The sequence below is a fragment of the Camelina sativa genome, chromosome 11 (genome assembly GCF_000633955.1).
Source record: "Camelina sativa cultivar DH55 chromosome 11, Cs, whole genome shotgun sequence".
Lineage (NCBI taxonomy): Eukaryota > Viridiplantae > Streptophyta > Magnoliopsida > Brassicales > Brassicaceae > Camelina > Camelina sativa.
Window position 1 is genome coordinate 35938174 of NC_025695.1, and position 10273 is coordinate 35948446.

Here is a 10273-nt window from a genome sequence, read left to right on the forward strand (position 1 = left end):
CAACATGTGCCACCTGGGCAAGTTAATGAGGATCAACCTATAAGCATATTAGGAGGAAACCGTTCACTTCCTCTTCACGCTGCGATTACACTTTTTCGAAAACCACCCGAAGCTACTACCCGATAGAGGGATCAGGTTCATTACTTTCTCAGTACGCAACATGGAGTATCAGCTCACCTTCAAAGAAATGGAGGAGCTGTACGATTTCATAGTTGTTCATGGGGAAACCATGGAGGTAGACAAGCAGAAGATGAAGTCCCTATGGCTGACAATAGGCGACAAGCTTCCCTACAAGTCCACATGCTCCAAATCCACTCAGATTAAGAGCACCGTCCTAAGGTATTTCCACAAATCCCTAACTTGCACTTTATGCGCTACGAAGGAAACAGGGAATGTGAATGATTATGAGCTACAATTGTTAGACATAGCCCTGTGTAGAGTTCTGGATAGTACTAGGGATGGTAGACAGATTCGGCGATGTGGCGAACACTAGCATGGTCTTTGTTTTGCTCGACCAGTTTCTTTACTTGAAGGCTTGGGCCATTAAAACCAAGAGGCGAGAAGGATTTGGAGAGATCTCTATAGGAGGGTTAGTTACACCAATCCTAGTGGCTTTCGATGTACCTCTCAAGGGAGTTATGCATGATCCGAGGTGGTTAGATGTCGAGTACATCACGGTGGCGAGATTCCTGCCTTATGAATAGCCAAATGATAGGTTGCTCTTCAAGTTCGTACACGCCACGACTGGAGCCACTCAGTTGATCTTGCCCAATGTCGCAACCACCAAGATTCGGCTAGGTGAGAACATAGACTTCACACTCCCATTAGAGGCGTTGTATAATCCAGAGGGAGAATCTGAGGCTAAAGATAGAGAACCGGGAAGACAAGGGCAGGGAGAAGACTCAGAGGGTTATGATTTTGAGGAGTAAGTTGGCTCCAAAAACCAGCCAGTAGGGGTGAGAGAAGCACAACGATGAATCGACTGGTTGAAGAGGATGAAGAAGTTCTTGGCAAGGAAAGTCAAGGACCTTACCGGGACAGTCAAGGTAATGGGAGGCCAGATCAGAGAGCTTCAAGAAAAGGCAAGCTGTGCCTCAGCTCCTACTCCTGCTTACACAACAACATGGATGGAGAGGAGCGGACCAATCGGTGGAGTATGCAGTTTAGCACCTGAAGAACCTCATAGGGCTTCGTCATACGAGCCATGTGTAGAGGACCATGACACCAGACCTGATAGATCACGTAGGAGCCACTCAGATGCCTATCTGACACCTCAATGATAGAATACCCAAATGCCGCATCTGAGCACCTACTCGAGTGACCATTCGGGTCCTTTCCCTCAGCCTTTCCTGATGTCGTATCCAATGGTGTATCCGATGCACCCTTCGAGCAGCTACTCGGGTGACCACTCAGGTCCTTCCCAAAGTATCTATCGTACTACCCGATGCCTTATCCAGTGAGCTACGTGATGCCGTACCCGGCCAACCCCTAGGATGCTGGTCCGAGGAAGTCGTCTGTGCACATTACCGATCTCTCTGATGAGCTAACCCCGGCACTTGCTGAAGCCGGTGACGACCCTGGTTACACGATGGCGAGCATGGAGGCTGCTACAACCTGCTTCTTCACCAACCCATGAGGTAACACCTTCATCCAACTTTTGTACATATAATTGCATTATATTTTGTTTCATTTTATGATTCTTGGATTCTTTTTCCAACTTTTACTTACACAGATACTGTGTAGTTTAAGTTTGAGGGAGGTTCTAGAATGTATTTAACATTGTATTTTATTTTTTTATTTTCTTATTTCAAATTTTTGCATACTAGCTTTATTCATTTGAGTCTTCATTTATATGCATAGATATATAAAAAAAGCAATAACAAAAACATTAAAAAAGTGTTAATGTAGTTGCATTTACATTATAGGATTGAGATTGTTTCATATAGGATTTTTTGCATTTGCATTGGGGATTATGATGACTATAGCCTTGTAAACTTGTTGATTAATTAGGATAAATTCAATGGGAAACGTATAACCGAACCACACCTTGATACTTATACCTGCATTTGAAACTTAGTCGAAGCATGTTGTGATTTGATGTCATTCCCTATCCGATTTGAACTTAATTTTGACTAATAATTGTCAAGTAGTGCATTGAAATCAAACTCATGAACACAACACACATACTTGGATTATATTTTTCCCTTTAACCACCCTTGTTAATCCAAGTAGCTGATTCCCATTATTGGAGCAGTTCACCCCGCTATTAATCTTATCCAAGCCACTGTTACTCTTTGAGTGATTAGGCCTTTTTCGGATTGAGCTTGAGAGAAAGTGTTAGATTTGAGCCGATAAGAATATGATCCTAAGTAGTTCTAGTATCGCATTATCCGAACTAGATAGGAATAGGTGGGAACTTGTTTCAGGGATTTGAAAGTTTTTAGTTTTTTTTTAAAAAAAAGAGAAAAAAAAATGGAAACGAAGAGGGTACGAAGTGTTTAGGAATGGAGAGTAATCAAAGAAAAAAATCTAGTGAAGAATTTGAAAAAAAAAAAAGTTAGTTCTAAAATAAACGACGAAAAATAAAAGTAAAAAAAGAGAAAGAACCACAGTTGGATAAGAATACAAATTCACTAGAAGATTTTTAAGAAAACAATCCCTAAGACTTTAAAAAAAATATGAGTTTAGAAAAGCTTAAGCTAAAGGGTAGAAATTAGACATTTGTTGGGTGTAGATTAAAAAGATCAAAACTGATATATGTGCCTTTCGGTAGATGGGATCATATTCTTGTATGCATCTGGTGTAGCTTACCTTTAGTATTCTCCTAAAGTTCAATCCATTTTTGTTCAGAGAAACAGGTTTTAAAAAGATAAACCGTTTGAAAAAGAGACCACCTTTGTCTCTAACCCATTCATCCTAGCCAAATGAGTTAAATGACAATGCAATGCTTGATTCATGGTTTACTACTAATAAATGTGAAAGGGAACAACGAATATGAATGCATGTGTAGATTAAGGATAGAATCGGGTTTGGCTGAGAAAGGCGTGGTGAAAGTTCTTAAGTAGTCCCCATCACCATGCATCCTAGAGCTAATAACTTCGACATTGAACTTAACTAATCGATTAGTAAATTTTGGCTCTGAATCTCCACTTTCAAACCTCATCCTCTTATTTTCTTGCTAGAGGACTAGCAAGAGATAAGTTTGAGGGTGTTGATAACTCACTATTTTACACTTTCTTACGCATCTTTTTAGTCATGTTTTGCATTGTATATAGCCTTACCTTAGAATTTTTAGGTCTTTAACCTTAGATATTTGCATTTAGGTTATTTAAGGTGCTGCATTTGTGCATTTTGGATGAAAGTAGGTGCTTTGGAGCCTAAAAGGAGCAAGAATGAGGTGAAACTCGAGCATGTACCCGATGGTGTGATCGTGTAAGAAGAACAGCCCGAAGCTAAACCCGATAAAACGGAACCGAGTCCGAGAAGAACTACCCAAAGTCCAACCCGAGGAAGTGCCCGATCATAGTCTCGTGTAGACCTTCGAACAAGGATGTGTAGCTAGGTCAAAGGGTTTCCATATATAAACCCTTTTCTATTTTCTGACCCCGCGAGCCGTAGACACAAAAGAAGGAGAGAGCGAGAACTACAAAGAGAGAGAGAGAGAGAACCGATTTACATTTTACAAGCTTTCTTAGGATTTTTTTTATATGCCGTTTCTGCGATTCTTCTACATTGATTCTCGATTACGCTTTGTTCTTTTTCAATACATCACCCACTTTTATTTTATGAAATTTTCATTCGTTTATGTTGGTATGTCGATTATGATGAGATATGAGTTGTGAACAAAAGTTTCTAAGGATGGGATAGGTTAGTGAGTGTACTTAATCGAATAGGAAGTTTTAAACTGATTGTTCTTATAAAAATTCCCTTCTGGATTAGTGTTCTTAATGCTAGTTTTAGGCCGAGAGGTTGAGACTAGATCTAGGGTGTTTTGCCATCGAGAGATGTTTGTTGTAATGCTTGAACCAACTAATGCTAGAGATCTATTCACTTAGCCTAAGAGATTAGATTAGTAAAGAATTCATTGACATTAGTGGATCAGATGTTATTGCCTGCTTGGTCATGTTTCTCCAAAGAGAGTTGGGTAAAGAAGTTATGAAGGTTGATTGTTTTTACCATGAGAATGGATTAGCAAGGGTTAGAGATCCACTGTCTAGAGAATAAACTGCTCGAGGCTTGTAAAATATTCTAAATCGGTTAGGTATACTTATGATCCGATTAGTCCATCCTTAGGAGCCTTTGTATTTTGATTTTTTAAGCTTTCATCTTTAACTCAAACCTCTACCCAAACTGGTATTTGATCATCAGCTTCGAATAGGGCCTTGATCTGTTCATCTTTATGTTCTTATTTTTCCTGTTACCCAACCATCTACTCGATCCGATACTCGATTGCTTGCATCGTGTACTTCGGTCGAGTCGTTCTTGGCTTTGTTCTTTTCATTTTTGTTCATACTAGGCTGTTGTTAAAAACTCATTTCATTAATTGGCTTGACTTGCTTGTACTTGATTGCATTCTATCTGCTAGTTTACCAACCATTTGGATTCATAACAATTGTACTATAACTGCATAAGGAATTGATACCTTGGGTGAAAATCCTGTTATCAATAGGTAAGATGTGAACATAAACTTTCATCATCTCATTGATGTAAGAACAAGCAGCAATGACCAAACCCAACAACTAAAGACTCCAATCCCACCATCAACAGGATAGAGAGGCTAGTAGTGCTCGGTGAGCTCTTTATGATTCTTCGAGAGACCTTTATTGTACCTATCAATGTTTAAACCTATATGATATTCTAAACATATTGAGTACAAGCACCACGAGCACAAATCCCAAACAAACTATGTGGATCACAAACATGGCTGACTAGAATACATCATGCAAGTGGCGAGACTCGCGCACAATGGCTCTGTTTCCATCTCCACTCCTTCGACTCCGCTGAAGACTCTGCAAATCACAAACCAAGAAAACATTGGTTGCTAAGTAGGTAAGTTCATCTTGGATGACTCTTACACCTACAAAATGCTATTCTTATCAATACAATGCGAATACATAAACTTGATCAAACTCACACAAAGGCACATGTCTCATATTCAAAAAAAGAATCAAAATTTGTTACCAACCCGTTTTTAAAGTTAGAAAACCAAAGTAGCCAACCGCTCTCAAATCCTACACAAGCAGATTCGTGCCCATATCGAAATTGAGAAAAATGGAAAACCTAGTCGCCAGAGGAGATAGAGGCGTAATCAGAAGAAGGAGAGACATTGTTAGTGGAGTCACTCATGATTGGAGTACGAGAATAAAAATATTCACAAAGCAGAACCAAATTTCATAGAAGCACCTATGAAATAGGAGGAGTTTCCGCCGCGTGTATTCTCCTCCTTTGGATTACTTTTCTCAACTTGGTCACATACCAATCGAATCTCTTTCTCACGTTTGGTTATGTGAAAAGCTAAATAAACATAGATAATGCTATGTCCTCGTACCAATGTCGGCGTTGCTACGGTGGTCCGTTCTCTTTCTTACGATGCCGATCATTTACTCACCGGTGGCCTTTTCTTTTAGTCCTTCCTCTCATTCTGAGGTGCTTCACCTTGCCTGGGTCTCGATTGAAGTATTGACTACTGCTCTAGATGTAGATCTGGGTTTTACTTTGGTTTACCTTTCTCACGTTACCGTAGAAAGCCCGGTCTCCAATGGCGAATCCTCCGGAGAACTTTCTCGTGTATATAACTGTATTCTCAAAGACGGTGATGATGTGCCCTGTGGAGCTGCTGAGACTGGCCTTTAATTGACCTACCTCCCATCTCAGCATATTATCTTGTCACCAATGAAGTCTCACCCTCAGGTGTCGCTACCCCTGGAGATGGCTCCCTTGGATCTGCTCCGGCTTTGGCCGAGGATACTTTTGTCGATTTTGATGTCTCATACGCTTGAGCTGTTTCTCCCTCATCTTTAAACCAGACAGATCTACTAATCCCAGTGACGCCTCGGCGAAGTTCCAATGAAATCCTATCCAATGCAGCCACCACATCCCTTACACAGCGGAGAGGATCCATGGCTCTGCCTAACCGAGACTTTTCTCAATTAAAGATGAAGAAACGGGTTTCTCTCTCTCTCCGACGACAACCCAGGACTTTTCGGCGAGTCTTCCAAACCTTTATCACAAGCATGATGAAATCTAGATCTTGTTCCAACCTTCCTGTCGCCGGAAAATTGCTCACCGGCACAGAGATAGCTTCAGTTGACCTAGCCGCCGATAAAACAACATCCCACCTATTTGTCTCTTGTGGTCGATTCTTATGGCATCCATGGGCCTTGATCCTGTTTCCTATTGGGGAATCTGGTCCATTAACAAATTCACATATCAGTCCAATTTATGAGTTTTTGGTGGGCTCAGACAGAAATATCTGTCATGGCCCACTTACAAAATTCTGGGGATTTTTCCCTACTAAATTTACAAACCCAATTCATGGTGCAATTACAAGACAAAATGTCATAACAAATTCTTGGAGCAAAGGATTTCCAGACATTTTGTAAATTTCCCTCTTAGTGAAGCTTGCTTTCTATGGGTGATGATGGATGATATGATATGATGATGCATATAGAGATGGATGCAAGGTGCTTCAATTACCCTTATGTAGTTGCAGCATAAAGGATGTCAAACCATAATGAGTGTGATGCAAGCAATCAAGATATGAATACTCATCTAAGTTAAGCCAAATATGAAGGATGTTTGTCACTAACAACCTAATGATGAATATAAAATGCAGAAAGTAAAAGCTACTAAGTCTAGATACTGAATGCAAAGAGAAGTCTAGATACTGAATGCAAAGGATGATCAAAACAATAATGTAATGAAACCGAAATAGAAACTACAACAATGCAAGACAAGTAATAAAGCAGGATCAATAGAAACTAAATGAATGCAACAGAAATGAAACTATAATGAAACATGACAGATGCAAAATATAAATAACAAAAACTGGAGGGAGCTCGAGCAAGCACTCGATCGAGCACCGATCGAGTAATAGGTCGAGTGGGTTGAAATCTTAGAACCGAAACAGAGCATCAACAAAACAGAGCAGAACGAATGTAAACAGACAACAAGCGATTAAACAGGATTCAAACAGGTAAATCAATAGATAAGGAAGGTCCTAAGGATGGATTCATGGGCTGGATTCAAGCTACGATTATCTAAAACTGGTCAACAAACCTCAATCAAACATTAGCCATCTCTAGACAATGATCTCCTAATACAAGTTAATCCAATCTCTTGGCAATAACAATCAAGCTAAGATATTCCCAGTCTAGCTCTCACTAGCAAAGATCATATAAAAGCAGGAATTAAACAACAGATCATTAAAGTCTAAATTCAACAAAACATCTAATCTCTTAGCATGCTTCATGATAATCTCTAGATCTAGCCTTATCTAACAACTTAGACATTGGTGTGATGCTAAGAAGCTTAAGATCTAACCTTACCCTCTCAGATATAAGATTAGCATAGAGCATATCTAGCCTAGAAGAGATCTATAACAAAAAATCTTGACCAATCTAAACAACCACAACCATCATCCAGCCTAATCCATCCTTAAGATCCTAAACCACTACTCACAATCACAAAACATGAAACTTGCATGATTAGAAAGATGCGATGAAGATCTACAATATTGAAGAAGAAATCAAACTCAAATTCTTAATACTTTGAAAGTTATGAAACCAACAAGTATCAAAGATTTCTTAGAAAATAAACAAAAGTGGCTAAAAGATCTAAGCAAAATAAAAAGCAAAAGGAATAATTCCCAAAAGGATAAATACTAGGTCTAGGATTGTACTCTAAAAAGTCTCTCTTTTTGTGGCTGCAGGGTACAAGGCCTTTTATAGGAAAAGGAAGGGAAGCCCTAAAAATGCTAAAAGACAAAATAAGTGGGCGGCTCGGTCAACTCGACCAGGTGCTCGGTCGAGTGCTGGTCGAATGGCTTCTTGATGTTCATATATGTTACCTTGTTTTCCCTTAGTTTATTCACAACTTTTGCATCTTTTGCTATCCATTTAGGCCATTATTGTGTAGCTTTAGGACTAATCATGCATTAGAGTATAGTTGCATTGCATTTGCATCTTTTCATGCATAAACAGGTGATTTTGGAGCTTAAGGAGCATGGAAGCAATGCTGAGGAGAAGTGAAGCAATCCTGAGGAGAAAACAAGAGAGTTAAGGCTGTAGAATCAAGGTCCGGAGTCCAACTCGACCGCACCACTCGACCACCACTCGACCGTGTGCTGAGGAGGACTCGACCGAGTGGAGAATGCACGAGAGAAGCCAGCTCGACCAGCCACTCGACCGAGCACTGGTCGAGTTGACCGAGCCGTTGACTACTTTGACTTTTTGTATTTTTAGGGCTTCCACCTCACCTCCTATATAAGGCCCTTGTACCTGCAGCCACCAAAGAGTCCAGCTTTTTAGAGAGTCTAAAACCTAGTTTTTACCTTTTTTAGATATTATTCCTTTTGCACTTTTCTTTTATTTTAGATTTTGTACTTGTTTGAGAGAGAAAGACTAGATTCTTATATTTTGTTTGTTTCATAACTTTCAAAGTATTAAGATTTCGAGTTTTATTCCTTCATCAATATTGTAGATCTCTGTTTCATCTTTCTAATGATGCAAGTTTCATTATTTTCTGGGTTTTTGACATATTTCACCATGTGTTCTTGTGAGTAGTTTGTTTAGGACCTTGAGGATGGGTTAGGCTGGGTTGATCTTGTGGTTTGTTTGATTTGGTCAAGCTTGATTGTTGTAGATCTCTTCTAGGCTAGATGATCTTAATGCTGATCCTATATCTGAGAAGGTAGGGTTTGATTTCAAGCATCTTAGCATCACACCAATGTCTAAGGAGCATAGATAAGGCTAGATCTAGAGCTTACCATTAGGCTTGCTAAGAGATTAGAAGTCTTGTTTGGTTTGAGATGTATTGCTTAATGCCTGCTTGTGTAGATTCTTTTCTTTGTGAGAACAAGTCTAGAAATGCATAGGTTTGATTGTTTCTTGCCATGAGAGTGGATTAAACATGTCTTAGAATAGTATGTCTAGAGATCAGCTCAAAGTTTGCTTGAGATTTGTTGACCAAGTTAGATAACCACAATGATTAGCTCAGCCCATGAATCCCTCCTCAAGGCCTTCTTTGTTTATTGAAATCTTAGTCTAAATATCATTGCTTGCTTGTTGTTTGATTAGTTTTAGCATTGCTCTGTTTTTCTTGTGTTGCTCTGTTTTCACGTTTAAGTCTAGCTCGACCACGTACTCGACCTACACTCGGTCGAGTGCTGCTCGAGTTCATCCCCAGAACTTGTGTTTTTGATTTGTGATTGTCTTGTTTCATTCCTGTTTCATTTCCATTGCATTCACGTAGTTTCCTGTTCATTACTTGTCTTGCATTAGTTCATTAGCATAGTTTCTATCTTTGTTCTAGTTTCATTATAGCTTCAAGTTGTTTGTTCTGTTTGCATTTAGTATCCTGTTCTAGTTGTTTTTACCTTCTGCATTTCATATCTCATTTTAGGATTGTTAGTGACAAACAATCTTTACAATTGGCTTGACTTAGACTCATATGCACATCTTAATTGTTCACAATCACTCATATAGGATTGACACCTCTTATACTGCAACTGCATAAGGGGAATTGAAACACCCTGACTTCTATTCATTCCATACATCATCATTCCATACATCATTCATTCATACACCACAAATAAAGTCAGTTTCACTTCTTCTTTTGCTTCTCCCATCCGGTCGAGTCCTTCTCCTCACACGGCCGAGTGCTTGGTCGAGTGGGTGGTCGAGTGGACTTCCGGACCTTGATTCTTCAGCTCCAAATCCCTTGTTTCCTTCTCTTGACAGCTCCAATCTGCTTCAGCATCACTTCCATGCTCTTTAGGATCCAAAATCACCTGTTTATGCAAGAAACTATGCAAATGCAATGCAAATCTACTCTAATGCATAAACAGTTCTAAAACTATNAGTATGTCTAGAGATCAGCTCAATGTTTGCTTGAGATTTGTTGACCAAGTTAGATAACCACAATGATTAGCTCAGCCCATGAATCCCTCCTCAAGGCCTTCTTTGTTTATTGAAATCTTAGTCTAAATATCATTGCTTGTTTGTTGTTTGATTGCTTTTGGCATTGCTCTGTTTTTCTTGTGTTGCTCTGTTTT

General features: G+C 39.5%; 1 long non-coding RNA gene across 1 annotated transcript; it reads right to left on the reverse strand.

Moving 5' to 3' along the window:
• LOC104725250 lies at window positions 4644–6409 on the reverse strand. Its single transcript, XR_757856.2, has 3 exons — window positions 5404–6409; window positions 5186–5280; window positions 4644–5009 (listed from the first exon to the last, which is right to left on the reverse strand). It is a non-coding gene; the product is annotated as an uncharacterized LOC104725250 (long non-coding RNA).